Below are 14,547 nucleotides of genomic sequence, written 5' to 3'. Positions count from 1 at the left end.
GATTTACTCTACTTGTACAACAATTATTACTTTCTGGCATTAAAAGGTGGCAGAGGTGTAATGAATAACACAATGCACCCTTTAATGATCCCCAAATTGCAACAGGATCCCTGCATTGGTAAATCTCTTTATCCCTTCAGACCCCCTCCCCTCATTAAACACCGAGCCTTTTTTGTTTTCCTGCTCCAATGATTGGACTGCATTCTTAGATTTGTTTGGATACTCTCACTGCTGAAAAGCAACAAGAAAATAAATGAAAGCACAAGGTGGAGGTCTAATCTGGCCTAAGAAACCTACCACAAAGAAGACAATAGCTTGGGAGAAATGAAGAAAACCCAATTAGTGGAAGGCTTTGGGGCTGCTCATCTATGCAGGAAAACAATCAGCCAGGACTCTGAGAGGGATGCTGGTTGGCAATAGGTTGCCAAATCTTTAAAGGTTTTCTGAAAAACGAATGTTTACACATATTCCTAACATGCACACTTAGTAGCCGTTTCACAATCTGTTCCATAATTGCTTTCAGATGCATTTCTTTATCAAATATGGAAGAGTGTCTTTACCTTACACGTATGTTTGAACATTCATAAAAGACTTTGGGGCAGTTAAATAGGTTTAAAGAAGTTTATAAGAGAAAAAAAACTTTTATAGGTGTCCCAACAAACTGTTCATCTTCCAATTCAATATTCAGAAACTACCACCAAATTAGTTTTCTTCATTGCTCCCTATGAATCACCCATCTGTGGCTGGATTTGGCCTTCACATTTCTTGCCTGTAGGCAAATTGTGGCATAAAAAGACAGATAAAACAGGCATTATCATGGATGCTTCATGAGCCAAATCATGCACCCTGCTTGCACCGCATCGTCTTGCTCAGGTACCATCTGTCTCAATTAAGCATCTACAGGTAGAACAACGCTTGCAAAAAAAAAAATCACCCATTGCACATTAGTGGCATGGTGCCCATGTATTTGCCAGCCTCAGGCTCTCCGCAAGCTTCCAAGTCTGCCTGTAATCCTGGCTATGTGAAACGTAGGCAGCAAGCCAAAACTGAAGAACGGGGCCCGATAACGGTTCTGCGGCAAGCGCAAAGCGAAGCCAGCTAGTAATGCCAAGAACAGTGGGCAACAAAGGCCATGGGCAGGTCAACGCCTGGCCGGTAATAAATACCGTGTTCAAGTGTGTGTGCGCTGCTCACGCCCCTCAGCTACCTGCCCAAACCTGTTCTGTGAGCTAAGCTTTTTACTCTTACTGATTCACATCTGCCCGAGAAGTCACTCCCCCTCTAAAAGGACACGAACTTGGCTGTCGAGTCATCATTGTGTCAGGAAGTGAGGCCTTTCTGGAGAGCTCCCAAGTCATTTCCTAGACAGATACCTCAGTGAGGCTGCATGAACAAACAATCCCAACAACCCACACACAAAAACACAGTGAACGCACACAAAACACACAGCACAGGAAGCTGGGGGAATGACTGTATGCTGCAGATTGGCTGGGCTGACTGCTCAGAAATGGACTGCAGGCTCTTTATTCTGTATGTGTCATCCTGTGCTTTACAACATAAGGGAGAGAGGAGAAGCCCGACAGGTGAGAAAAGGGTTACTGGCTGCTCGCCCCATCTGATAAATAGAGCTGCATTAAGAAGGCTCTCTCACTTTGAGATATGATGTCACTAACCTTTATTGATCCACAATCAGGGAGCTCTGCTTATCTCTTCCTCTGATATACTAGCCTCCTGCACTCAAGTCTCGTTTAATACACTGAACAGTCAAAAGCATTCCTCAGCTATCCATCCTTGTGCTGAGCACCAACGCTTTACAGGCTAGGCAGGCTTGGAGCAAGTTGCCTGTAGGAAGGTCAAGGGGCAATGCTATAATGCTACCTTGTACAACACCGCAGAATCAAGAACCTTGGCTGAACTTCAGTATATAAAAAACACAGCTCTGTAATACATTATATATTTATTTAATTCAGTCAGTGTAAGCCTTGGGAATCTAAAAAGGGCCCCAGCAGCCTATGGCTGCAAATCAGCCAAAGCGCATGAAAGACACCGTAGGACAAGCCTAGGAATTATACCTCCCATTGATTTTCACGCCGGGGTATTAGTAAGAACACAACATTTAGCAAACAAATTTCCCCCCCCTTCTCAAATCTGACTGATCACTACCAATCCTAAAACAAGGATTTAAAGAGGCTTATCAGTCCAAGGAAACTTTGAAGAGAATTCCCCAGTCACATCTCTGATGCCACTACTCCAGCTAGAGGTTTTAGAGCATTAGCAGCAAAATGTTACTTTCTCCAAACTAACTAGTTATTGTTTACTTACCTACAGCATTGGGTATCCTAAACAAGTGACCTTTTTTTCCCTTAAGTTAGTATTTTCATTTTTTTTAGTTCTCTGTTATATTTTGCCGCTGATCTCCTCCAGCCTTTTATAGTTTGCATGCAAGCCATTGCTCTGGACTGGAAAGTAAATAGCATTAGAACAAATGCTTCCATTTCCCACCAAGGATGCATACAACAGGATGACAACTCAAAAACATAAAAAGGAGACAGTTGTCACAAACCTCCCTGAACAAGAAAACCATCATAGCATGACTGCCGGCCATTTCAATAAAATCTGCAGAATTTGAAAAGATTGCAAACAAGGGTGTTAAAGCTTATACGAGATTTTAGGGATTGGGTTAAGATCTATTCTGTGAAATAAAATGACAAATAATGGATAAGCGTTGCAAGGGGCAGGAGTGCAAGAATTTTCCTAAAATACATCCCTTGTCACTCATCTGCGTCCCGCCACGCTCTCTAGCCCTGGGCTGGTGGTAGCTGCGAGCCTGTAATTGGTGAGGGAAGAGATTAGAATTATCGGCAGCTCCTAAGTAAGACTTTAATTTACTGCTGGATCAATAACTCTAGGGTTGTATTGGCAAACTGTCTACATCTCTATTGACTCACACAATTCCTCTTATCAATTTATCAGAAATCATCAGATATGGCTTAAATTTAATAAATAAATGAGGAATGAGCAACTCTCATTTGAGAAGCAGTATGTTGAAAATGGTCTTTGCTGAGTACAGAGGCCAATTGGTAAGAACACTTTCCACATTTGAACTGGATTCCATTTCAGAATTGCAAGAAAGAAAATGAGGAGATTGGCAATTGCGACTGAGGAGTATTTAATGATAACTGGAAATTAAAAATGAAGAGGAGGAAAAAATAATATTACAGGATGGCAAATGTGAAACAATACCGTCACTAAAGGCAATAGAATTGTCTTTATGGGGGGCAGACAGCTCTCTGCCACCCTGGCATCCACATGCCTACATCTTACCTACAGGTCCATGTTTAATTGCTGTTTTGCATTTCATTGAGACAAGTATCCAGTACTTGCACACTGCTAGACAAAAACAATACTGCTCTAATGAGGAGGTACGTGCTAATTAGTCCCCACATCGCTCTCACCACATTATTTGATGCTAGTGGGCTGTCCTCCTTACACAGCTTGACAGAGGAACAATTGGAACCCAAAGACCAGTTCTAATTTGGACACTGGGTGGGGGGTTTGGGTTCTGGAGGGTCAATATGCATGCAGGGTAGAAAAAGATATTTACTGCCCTATGCATTTAAACCAAGCAAAAAGGTAAAAAAACAAGAATGATAGATTGCCGTTTAGTTCTTGCATATTAAAGACATTGCTAGGATAACTGCTTAAGATCTATTTTTATACGATGTTCTCACCATCCTTGTGCCCAGCAAATACTGACAGAAAGACATTGTGAGCCATTCAGATTCTATTACACAACATATTGCTGGTCCTTTTACAAGTTTGTCAGACTGAAAATGTAATAATATTAAAAAGGTGAAAGAAAGGAAGAGCAGGGACGGGGGAGACACAGAGAATGCCTATTCAGGTAGAATGAAATCAAGGCTGAAACACTATATATATTGGCAGCGTGTTTAAGTGAAAATGTGTTGTTTTTAGTTTAGTATAGAGTGGTAAAGTATTAGAACTTTCAGGTTTTTATTGCCCTCTATACCTCTCTCATTTTATCCTGCTGACCATTGTCACTGGGACTACAAGGGAAGGAAAACGTAAGAGTTTAAGTGCAAAAGTTTCCCTTTCCTTTCTCCCAGCTTTGCCTTATTTTGCAGATATTTCTTCCTATTTCCATTCCTTTCTAAAAAAAAAAAAAACACTTTAAATTCACTTGAATGCTTCCTGCTATCAGCATCCAATGTAGAATGTACTTTGAATGTTTCCTTTTATTTTACATTAGACAGCAGAGTTTTTCAAGAGTCACGTGACCATGAACGCTGACACAATGAAGGTCTACCGTTTCCTATTCCTGTACAGTTTCCACAGTTATTCCAGCCTGGATCTGTACAGATCTTATTGCTGTTCAGTCTCCAGAGGCGATGAGCACCATTCTACCTGCAAGCTGATAAAGGGCAAATTCCCCTGAAAGCCACACTGTACTCTGGGGGGGGAGCACCATTCCATGGGTGTGAGGTCACTAATCCTCCCCCAGGCAGCTTACAGACCTCCTTGTTAATGTTGTAGAGGAAATGTGGATAAACATTAACCCCACAGGGAATCTACAATCCCCTTTCATATTCAAACAGATTAATTGATGGAGTTTGATGGCACGGGGAGGGAATCAGGGCTGTTTACATTTATTTAACACTTGTAAACAAATCAAAGCAATCCGTCCCCCTGATTAGCACCAAAGGCTCAAGGGAAAGTCAGTGGAGAGGACAGAGAGGTAGTCTGAGGCCAGAAGCCAAGTCTCAGGGGCCACAGGTGTATGGGAAGTCCAAGTGTAGAGACAAGGTTCAGGATTGGGGACTATTCACTGAAGCATGCAAAGAAAATTCACACTGCTGTAGAGGGAATGGATACAAAGTAAAAGTTTCAAACTTTTCAAAAGTCTGGCTGCTTTTGCAGAGTAATGAGCAGAGAAAAAAAGCTGGAGAGTTTGGCACCTTCTTAAACACCCCTTAAGAAATTGTAGTGGGGGCTTAAAGCTGCTGGAACCTGGGCATTAATAAAAATTACATTAAGGAAGCGGGTGGGGAGGAAAAAAAGCACGGAACCAAGTCCACCAATTCCAAAAAGGACAAAATGCTTTGCTGTCACTATGGATACATACTGACACTACACTGCAGAATTCACAACTTTGTCTGCATTGGGTCCAACTCCAAGCACACAAAGGGGTCTAGAAGTAGGTTCTGCTACATTTTTCCTTACTCCCGGTCCCAGAAACTAATCAGGAAATAAGTGGATATCTCTTCTGAGAGAGGGGAACAGACACATGTCCCTGGGACTGGATGATTTCTCTTAACCCCTGCTTATTTAAAACTACAAAAATATTAATCACTAATGGTAAACTAAACACAAAAGAGAGAGAGAGAGAAAAAAAAGACTTTGGATACTTTTCCTGACTGAGACACTAGTAAAGAAAAACAGACATGGAAAAAAAAATCACATGCAGCTAAATTTGGGTCTTAAAGGATATTATGGAAAATAGGATTTTAAAAGGCTTGAAGGAACACAACAAGGATGCGTGCAACCTGCAGCCAGATAACATGAGCTTAAAATTGCATCTGAAGAGGACTTTGCACCATTTACCATCCACTTATTTTTAATTTTTTTGGCATGAATTATCATTAAGCGTCGCGGGGAGAAACAGCTGGCGGGGAGATGGTCCCGGATTAAAATTGCATTCTTGCTTTTGTGGGATTAACTCAGAAGCCAGTGCCGACTTATTGAAGCTCCTCATCACAAATTCTTACTGTAAATTCAGTTTATTTGATGCACCCTATGGGGGTTGAGGAAGACGGTGTGTACTTGTGGGTGAAGAAGGAAGTTCTGTGAAAAATTAGGGAATTTTGTGCGGGTGGAATGCGACTGATGTCATTTAAAAATTGGCTTGCATTCACAAAGCCCCACTCCCCTTGACCTCTCTGATTGCACATAATCCTTTAGTTATAAGAAGCAGAGAGAAAAGTTTTTTATGTTAATAAAACGGAAAAATTAGAGAAGAATGCAGATAGACAAGTCTGTAAGGGTTACACATTATGAAGAGATCTGTCAATCTGTAGCTGAAGTAGAAATATCTAACAGGGCAGGGCAAGAACACAAAGCAACAAAATCTGGAGAACACTTCAGGCAAATACAATGCTCGATTGGCCAGAATCTGTTGCTTTGGAAGTCACTTTACATTACTGTACAGATAAAACAGTCTGGTGTTAAAAGTTTTAGATTGGGAACTGGGAACCAAGTGGTTTTAGATACATTTTATTTTCTCATTAGACAAAGAAGATGCAAAGCTTGCCATGGAGGAAAATGGAGATATTTACAAGACCCCTAGGTTACATCCAAATTGAAAGAAACAGAAAAGGGTGGCTGGGACTAAGCCGCTATCACAGAAGGTAGCACAGGTCTGGATTATAAAGTTGTCAGCCAAATAAAACAAAGTTTCGACAGTTGCTGGCATCTCAAAATAAGCGATCAGGAAATATGGCACAAGTGAACCACTGGTATACATAACTGGTGGCACTCCAGGTGCCATAAATAAGTTACACTGATACAAAAACATGTAACTCCTGGTTCTTTTTCACTCTCTAATTAATAAACGCCCTCATGGAAGCCCCATACATTACATTGATATCTAATAAATACTACAGGCAGCAAACCTTATAACAACACTACCCCTGTCCAGAGCTGACACATGGAACGCAGTCTACAATTATGAATGTGCATGATGGTGCAAGACAGAAGAGTCAGCGCCACAAGATGCTCCAGCCTACAACTAGCCATAAAAGTTCAATGCTATCAAATTCGGTCATCAAAGGAGACATGTTGGACCCTTGTGTAGGGGCCCCCAAAGCCTTGAACACAGACAGAAAATGTTGTGATCAAAAAGGCTCTGAAATATAAGACCAAAGATCCATGATGTGAGACCCTCACCTAGGGTTCAGAACGAAACCTGCTTTTGTTGATCATGGGGTACACATTGCCAATGGTGCATACACAGATGAGTGCAGATGACTAGGTACCAAGGGCCTGAATACTTTACTCCGGCAGTGACACGGTTAAAGGCAAACCGAGCCAGTTCTGTTTCTTCCTTTGTTAAAAATGTAAATAGAAAAAGGTGAAAGTGGTGGGTGGACTATACCAACACACACAATCAGGTTTACAAACCTTGCAAGCTGATATACAAACATTCCTGAGTGGTTACATATCTAGATTTGCCATGAGTAGAAAATGTTTTAGGCGATTTTTAATTCTGTTCAGCTAGCCTTGTGACCCAGACAACACTTCCTTATTCATTCATCAAGAACACACCTCAACCTTCTGATTGGACAATAATGGAGACTAGCAATGAGCTCATCTGTTCCCTCCCACTGTCTCCAGATGCAGCAGTTTGATTGGCTGCTATTTATGCAATGCAGGGTACTCCAGGAGCCAACATAGAGATCATTTAATGTAAAACTTACCTTTCCCGAATTTTAGAACATGATTAAAGAACACATTACTGCATTAATTGGCATTTTTATTTATATATATATATATATATATATATATATATATATATATATATATATATATATATATATATACACACCTGGAGTTAGGTTTTAATGAACAGCTGCGGTCTGTTTAAAACGCTTGCTATTAAATGACCCCCTGTTGAAATCACTAAAATATGAACCAATATAAGAAAGATGCTAAAAAGCAGAAACCAACATTTATAATTAAAGTATTCTGTAATTTATTATTAATAAAAAAAATTACCTTTTCATTTTCACTTGTAGCCAGATAAGACTTTATAAATTTGACAAAAGACAATCTCTACTGTCGCTTCCCTATCAGCATGGTAACACCATTTAAGTACAAATTGCCCCAAGACCTAGTTTTCTGCTCATGTGATTGGTCCATGGCATATCCCAAAATCCAGGTTACAGAGCTAAAAATGTTTGTTTTGTCCAGTCAAATGTTACCCTAGGTTATGCAGAAATCATTATGCCATGGTAGTGATTACCCTACAGCCCAAACACTGCTGGATCAGGGAAAGATCATGGGGAGCCTATAGGTGACTTCATAAGTTCACCATAAGAGTACCGGGGGGGCAAACCTGTATCTGGCACCTTCATGGACACCATGAGAAAAGAACCTTTCAATGCAACAATGAAAGTATCTGCACAATGATCAGATCCAAACGTTGTGTTCCCAAGAACTTACAATCTGCAGAGCTGACCGCAGAGCCCAATGAATGACATTCAAAATATCAATCCTGCAGCTCATATGGGTAGAACATACCAAGCTATAGTTTGCATCTCAAGAAAGATAAGCAGTAATACAGAATACATTTTTAAATTACATTTTGTCCAAGTAATACTTCCTTAGAAATAAGGGGAAAAATAATTGCACCTTCTACCTACTCTGACCTTAAAATGCCCAACAACACCAAACAAAAGAACTCTTACTGTAAAAAGCAAACACTGTTCTGTGCCTGAATATCGGAGCTCACCATTGGCTGCTTCCACCTTGAACTAAAAATATTGCAACATTAAGTCCAGGCAACAAGTGAAAGCAATCAGTGAGCAAACACTGCAACTGTGCTAAAATCAGCAATTTCTCTCAGTTTATCTTGAAGTGAAAGTTCATGCCAGTTACTAAATACACAGCGTAAATCTATAAATCTACTGCTGAAGTGACTCTGTACAGATGGTCTTGTGATGTACACAGTGTACAGTGAGGAGACACTAAATTCCTGGATAGGCCATACAACTTTTTATGTCACCACCAGGCTGATCAATGCACAATGAACGAACGCCATCACCTCTGTACAAATAACAGGAGATGAAGGTAGCTGCACTTTAATTTGACCTTCTGGGCAGGTAGGTCCCATTTATAAACTTCAGAATGGAGTGTCCCTTTCATCTGGACTGCAACCAAAATAGGGACCAGCTGCAAGCAAAGATTCTTAGCTCATGTTTCTATTTAAAATAAATGTAAGCTTAATCACTAAATCTTTCAATAGCATTAACATGTTATTGCCATAATCTTTGAATTTGCGGTGCATAATAAAATAATACCTGCTAATCCTGCCATGAAGATCCTTGTTTGGGCATTTCCTGTTTCGGAGTGACAACAATTTGTCCTTAACTCCTGAATGTGGTCCAGTGTTGTCACACTGATCTCCAATACAAACTACAATAGTGAGTGTTCAAGCCACATTACACATAGTTTATTATGGTCTCAGGAATCCCTCCCTAAGAAAGGCCAGACTGTATTATCCCTGGGAGTGAATGTAATCGTGTGGTTTACACTTACCTCTGTGTCCCCAATCATGAGATACCCCAGCTGCAAAGTTCCTATGCCAGCAAACTTCCGCCCTACATGTGTCATTTTGGAGCAGTCAGGCAGATCCCCATAGACATCTATGAAGCCGACAACCAATTCTGGCCAGCTGACTGTGGAAGTGTGCCAGGGCCTGAACTCTGCAGCTGAACATCTCTGGATCTGGCACAGAGGCAAGTGTAAAGCACATTATTACACTCACCTCACTCCAACCCAGAGATCTTGTGATCCCAGAGGTCTTCTTTAGAGGAAACATGCCTGAAAGAAGAAAATACGTGAAATAGAAGAAAGCAAAGAATCACACAAAGAAATTACCAATGGACCCCCCACCTCACCAAATCTATCACCATTCACAATCCTTTGATGACCCAAACACCGGGCAGTGACCCCAGAGAATCCATGCTGCTAATTTTCTACTTATAATTCCTGCAATAATCAGCCTGATATCATTTCATAAAACTAGCAACACTGTAAGACTAGACAGAAATGTGGATACACCAATATTCCCATCTATTCTATCCATTGTCCATGGCTGCCCTTTCCGGTAGGTAACACAAAAAATCGTTTAGCATTCTAATAGCAAGAAACAAATCCTTACAACAATGCATATATTATCACAGGCTGCTCCCCTATACTACATTGTGGTATATCTCAGAATATTATCCCAGCAGTAATTCTCTCTGTCTCCAAAGCTCCTGGCAGATCAGTAAGCAAATGACAGTCAGAAGTGGAGCATGTATAGAAGCATCCTGGTTACTGCCCAATTACCAGCATTTCTACTTAGGCCAATTATTTTTTTTTTCTGCTAGAAAGCTGAACGCCATCTAATTCTGGCTATATACCAATGGGGTACCTGCAGCCCCGAAGCAAAAAAAAAATAAAGAAATCACCTTCTATCTGCTGAGTCAGGCCCAATTGTGCCATAAATGAATGCAGCGTCCTGTTAACCTAAATACATGAGATACGGACAGACAGGCGTGTAACGACCGACAAAGAGGAGGCCAGATCAATTCATAGATGTTCTGGTTGCCCTTTGTGGATTGCCACAGTGACTCACAGCACGCGACAGATCACAAATAAGGTGGCAGTGATAGGAAAAGGATAAATCAGGCCTTATGATATAATGGAAGGACCAAAAAAAAAAAAAAAAATAAATAGGGGTGGTTAAAAAAATAAAAATAAAATCATAATACACACATAACATAGGTCTTGGCCTCCATTTATGCTCCTATATTCCAGGCCTTGCCATGTAACTTGCAACTCATCTTTTAAGAAAACAAAACACACGCATTACATAATAGCACACAAACCACTCCACGGTTTGCAGCAAAAAGAAAAACAAAACAAAAACAAACCTCAGCCCCGATTAATCTGTACTCAGGCCTAAGTGGACCTTCCAAATAAGCAAGTAGGTGAAAAAAATCTCTTCTGCTACTGATGAGGTAAAAGATATTCGATATCCAGTGCACCAGTTCCTAATCACCATATCTGTATATTAAAATGACAGCGTGCACAAAGTAGCCTGTACAGGTATAATTTGATCCAGCGAGCTGCCCTAACAAAAAGAGCAGGCCTGGAAAGTCTAAGTTTACCTGTGGGTTTTGTATACTGCTTGCACAAGGTTTGAGGAAATGATGTATATATTCCAGCCACTGAAGCATAACTGATACAAAAAGATTTTTTTTTTTTTTTTTGCACGACTACTCAGGTATTTGGGGATTTAACTGCACATCAACAAACGCTGTATAGAGGAGGTAGTACCAAGCTATCTCGACGTAACAATGCACAAGTAAATTAATATATATCTATATATCTTGATGAATGTCATTCAGGTCTTGTTGCTGTGGAGACCAACGCTCGGCTCTTCTTACTGGATGCGCAGAGCAGACGAAGGCGGGATCGGGAGGTGGAAGGGCGTCATTTAGAGACTGGCTGAAGGGTTTGTAACCCGGTTGTAAGGTACACCCAAAGCCAACCCCTCCACAAAAACCAAACCCCTAAAGTCTCCCCTTTGGGCCATATAGTGACATGAGAAAAAAAAAATAAACATGTTGCAAAACCACAAAAAAGCAATAAAAAAAAAAAAATAGAGGACGCCAGCTTTTCTAAACAGCTCTGAATTTTGCGTCCGAAGAAAACGAAATCTATGCCTGACTGCTACAATTCCGAGGCCGGTGCTGGACATGGCTATTCAAAAGAAACAAAAAATGGAAGGTGACGCTGGTTAGCGTAGGGGTGTTTGTAGGAAAATGACTTGATTGCTTTCAGAGAGGGGGGACAGAAAACGGCTCGGAGGGAGATTGTGGAATAAGGTGTATTCAGAATAGGTTCGTAAAACCCAGCTGGAAACCTTTACAAGCTAGATGAGAGAAAATAAAAACTACAGATTGTCCAACCAATACCATTCTCTCATAATATCATAAAGGGCAAAACTAAAACCCTCTTGGGATGGAAGGCGAAAAAAAAAAAAAAATATCTCCCTACTGGAGCATGTCAAACACTACCAATAAAACCGGTTCTGTTTTTTTTTTTGTTTTTTTTTTAACATGTAGCCATTGGTAAAATTTCATATTCATTTTAAATATTATGGTGGGGGGGGCATGTTCACATCAAAAGAGGAAAACAATACATTTAAATATTTCTAATAAATTATAAAAAAAAAGATGGGGAAAAAGGCAACATACAGAGGAATTTAGAAAACAGGTTTTTCAATTGTTTTTAACATAAATAAGGACAGATATTTAGAGAGGAGAAAGGAAGGCTGGTGGGAGCTCAGATTCATAACATGCGAGAGGCTCAAATCAGCCTCGGTCCACTTCTACGCCTTGCTGCTTACAAAGATCTTTTTTTTTTTTTTAAACCGTACACAATAAACTCAGATGAATTTCTTAAACCAGGGAGCACACATGCGTCTCAGTCCCCTGCAGTCACACTGAAAAGCACCTTAGCTCAATTCTCGTTGAACAATAGGCCAGCAGCCGAGGGGCACGGAGAGGTTACCCTAGGGTTTCACGGCAAGCCAAAATGTCAACACACAGAAGCACTTTTCAGCCATAGCTGGGTATTGCAATCAGGAACCACAAGGGAGGAGGAAAAAAAAAAAAAGATGACAAAGATGCTTTGGACCTTCGGCCTCTGGATGCTTTATCGGTTTGCTGAAGCTGTCCAATTGTACATAGGCCTAGCAATTGTGAGCAGATAGTATCAATAGCAATAAAACACAATAAAAAAAAAAAGAAAGACTAAAACGGTAAACATGTCAAAATGGAAAAAAAAATAATTAGACAAACCCAAAATTATAAAGGGGAGGGAGGGGGTCGCTTTCGGTCTTCTCTGCAGGAGACTATCAGAGTCAAAATTTACAAAAGAATTGAACATTCATGGCAAAATGTTTTCTTCTTTCTCTACCCCTTACCCTGATAAATGAAGAGAATTAAGGAAAAGTGAGGAGGAAGAAGCACGGAGAGGAGACGAGTAGCTTCGAGGAAAGAAAAATAAAAAGTGTGCTTTTGCTTCCGTCTTCAATCCCAGTTGAACAAGGCTTCCAGATGTGTGTCACTTACACTATCAGAACCATAAATAGCTTACCATGTATACAAAGCAGATACAGGACATTGAAGAGGGGAAACAGACCTGATCACTAATAACCTTTAAAATAAAATATACACTCAGTGCTGTAAAAAGAAGATTTATTTTCTATCCAATGCTGGAGGACAAAAAGGGAACAGGGAAAGCCAAATGAGTCGGCCAGCGGTGCAGATTTCCCTGTCCAGATACTTAATATTTATTGGTGTTTAAAATCTAAAAGCCCTTGCATTGTGTTCGACTTAATACTGGGCCAGACAGAGCTTCTAATGAGGCAGCATTACAATCAGCCTGTAATACTGAATTTTTAATGCAGCTTTTGGATTCTGTTACATAATTTGAAAATCGCAGAGGAAGAAGGGCAAGGAGGGCCAGCATCGGCCCGTCAACATCTGAAAATATTTAAACCGTCACGGCGTCGAACGCACGGGCAAGGTCCACGTCTCAGATGAGGGGGAACATGTATGGTAATACAGTATTGTAATGGCCTCAAAATTCCTCAACTCGGCTGGCTATTGTAATCCAAGGTCCAATATGTCGGAGGCGTCAAAAAAAAAAAAAAAATGGCGTTGCGACCAAACACAAGTAAGGCCTCAACTTTATCGCAATCCCAGATAAAAGATGAAACGTTTACTAGTGTGTTATTACAAATCAGTGTCATACCCAAGTGTGCCAATCCAGCTCTTAGGTGGGTCAACAACAGAGCCTTGGCGATGACATGCAATCAAACACATAAGCCTCACGTCCCATGCAAAACCCCCACGATTGTGCAGCTACAACCACAGCAATGATTTAGTGATTACTAACATGATAACACATTGTGTAACAGCTAAACCACAGGATCACAGCCAACTTCCTCCCAACATACACAAAAAAGACACAGCGTTTCATGAATTATTAGATTGGCAAAATATTACAAAAAATATATATAAAAATAAAAGCGCACGGCATGTCAAATTTTTTTTTTCTACACAAAAAGAAAATCTAACTGAAAGATGTTAAACAAGAAATGATAAATAGAAAGAGGGAAAAAAAAAAAAGGGTTGGGTTGGGGCTGAATTATCACGCAGAAAAAGAGCTTAAAATACTTTCCATCTCTTGTACTAACAAATTACGATTTAAATGTCTTTTTTTTTTCCTCCTTCAAGTTGCAGCAACAGGAATAACTGGTCTGGTGCGATGGGCAGCATATTCAAAACTGCTTTGTAATATGATCTGCAGACCTAACCTTATTTGCCTGAATTCAATAGGGTTTTTGCTTTTTGTTTTTAGCTAAGCTTTAAAGCAAATACTTTACAGGCAGGTCGCAATCTGTAACACAAGAGAAAGGGACACAGTGAAAAATGAAGAGGAGAGAAAAGAGAAGGGGGAAAAAAGGCTGTAGGGAAGAAAGAAGGGGCAAGAAAGATTAAAAAAAAATCCACTAAAAGCAGCTGGTTTTCCATTCTATCTTTTTGTTAATGTCGCCTCTTAGTATACGAGCTGACCCCATTTTGTCGGGGCAGCCTCTCTCTCCTTCCAGGGTCCCTGCACCTTCCTTCATAGTTTCGAACTTGACGTGACCCTAGGGAAGCCCCCACAGAGACCAGAAAAAATAAAGAA

The 14,547-nt window shown here is 40.4% G+C and overlaps 1 protein-coding gene across 3 annotated transcripts in view; it reads right to left on the bottom strand.

The window, feature by feature from the left end:
• The window catches only part of ZFHX3 (zinc finger homeobox 3), a 76,591-nt gene that overhangs the window by 60,303 nt on the left and 1,741 nt on the right, over positions 1 to 14,547 (bottom strand). The window lies entirely within an intron of this gene.

This window comes from Pyxicephalus adspersus, chromosome 9 (genome assembly GCF_032062135.1).
Source record: "Pyxicephalus adspersus chromosome 9, UCB_Pads_2.0, whole genome shotgun sequence".
NCBI classification, from domain to species: Eukaryota; Metazoa; Chordata; class Amphibia; order Anura; family Pyxicephalidae; genus Pyxicephalus; species Pyxicephalus adspersus.
Note: the sequence above shows the minus strand (reverse complement) of the source record. Positions and strands in the feature narration are given on the sequence as shown.